Raw genomic sequence first — 2,152 nt, forward strand, 5'->3', positions numbered from 1 at the left:
ATAATTCAACAAAACTATGCCAGCAAATCACGTCCAAAATTTCAGAAACCCGAATATAAAATCTCATTTCTCTAACATTTAACACTTATTTGCCACTGTTGAAGGAATCGCCAGTCGCCTTTGCTTGTTTGTCTACTAATCTCTACCTAAATAATCTCTTTTTCTCTTCTCTTTCAGTAAGTCTCAAATTTTTATTCAAGTCATTTTTTCATTATTCTTTCTTTTATTTTTTTAACTTATTATACACTGGTGAGTTGTGGTTTAGATAGAAAAATAATTGTTCGTATGTTTCGATGATAATGAACTTGTTTGTGATTTGAAAAGACGAAGGACGGAGCGCACTAATTGTGTGAAAATGTTAAAATTCTCTAACTACTACTACTACATTATACTTTTATAAAGTAGTTAGAGGATGAAATTCGTCAATTCCCAATAAACTGAAACTCTATCAATCTTTGTACATCTAAACATATTATGTTTAATCCTTATTTAACATCTCACTAGCAAAACGAAATGAGTTTTAACCAAACTATAATAACAGAATGTAACTTCATATTTTCTTACCGCTATATGATAATATGAATGTCAAACAAGAAAAAGTAAATAAAAATGAAAAAATATGTATTTGTTCTATTAACATCTTTTAGCAACCAACTTTGAAAATAATTTATTCATGGGTTTCATGGTAAATATGAATGTAATTTAACATTATTAGTTTTCGTTTAAACTTATATTTAACTTATGTTAAATACATTACTATAATGTCAAAAGGTAAACGCAGATTAAAATCGAACCAAATCGCAAATTATGACTTGGTTTGGTTCGAAAAATAAAATGGTTTGGTTTGGTTTGAAAAAATTTCACACCACATAAAATAGTTTGAGCTAAAAATATAACACAAACTGTCCAAATCGGGATCTGTTTAACTACTTTTATAAAAGTTCTTCTACTGGTTTGAAGAGCTTATAGAGGAAGTTGAAGCTAGTCCGATGTAACTTTCTTTAAAAGTATTTTCGAAATATAAAATTCTTTTAAAAATTAATTTTCAAATAAAAATTAAGGTAGCTTTCTCCAAAATCTTTTTCTATAGAAAGCAAAAGTTATACTAAATCCTTGTTTGATCCCCATTTTTTTAAGAATGTATTTTTTCAAAACTCATTTTCAACCACACATTTTTTTATAAAATAATTATACACAAATTTCAAAAACTTTTCATTACTTTTTAACCATACATTCTCCAAAAAACTACTATTCCATAATTCATTTTATCTCAAAAATGGGAATCAAACAGTGGCTAAATAAATCCTAAAAGAACTTGTTCCATATGCATTGTTAAAAATCAAAACGTTAAAGTTTTAAATATGCTTGCAAGACATCCAAGACTACGTGAGCCCTGGACGTTCGGTGGTGCCCTATAGGCGGGGCGGGGTCTGTCCCCATGTTTATATTAATTACGAATAAGCTAAAATTTATTAAAATTCATTTTAATTAATTTATAAAATAATAAAATTAATTATAAAATAGATCACCCATTTTAAATCGATGTAGTAATTTCACAAAGAGTTTAAAAGTCAATTTCGACTAAATAATGGCAAGTACAATCTTTTACATTAAGGCCAAAATCTAGAAAAATATAAACTTTAATATTTTTCTTTTAACGACATTTTATAAATCTTGTTGGCTTAATAAAAGCAATTTCATAACCTCCCTCAGTTGACTTGCCCATTTTAAATCAGTGAATGTAGGACTTTTACATAAAGTTTACAAGTCAATTTCAATTAGATGCAAAAATTAACGAAGCCATTTTTTTTTGTTTCAATTTGATCGTCACAAGAAATGTCATCTTTCCATTATTTATTATTTTTCCCTTTTCTCATTGGGGTTCAAAAAAAAAAGTCAATCCCTTTTTACATATTCCATAAAAGGATATTTTTAAAGGCATGTTTGACGTAATTTTTGAAAATTTAAAACTTAAAATGAGCTTTTGAGACTCAAAAATTGCTTTTGGATTTCGTATAACTACTTTTATAAAAGTGTTTTTACTAGTTTGAAGAGCTTTTAGAGGAAGGTGGAGCTAGTCCAATGTAGATTTTTCTAAATGTATTTTCGGAATAGAAAATTCTTTTAAAAATTAATTCACATAAAAATTAAG

The sequence above is a fragment of the Olea europaea genome, unplaced genomic scaffold (genome assembly GCF_002742605.1).
Source record: "Olea europaea var. sylvestris unplaced genomic scaffold, O_europaea_v1 scaffold1636, whole genome shotgun sequence".
Classification (NCBI taxonomy): domain Eukaryota; kingdom Viridiplantae; phylum Streptophyta; class Magnoliopsida; order Lamiales; family Oleaceae; genus Olea; species Olea europaea.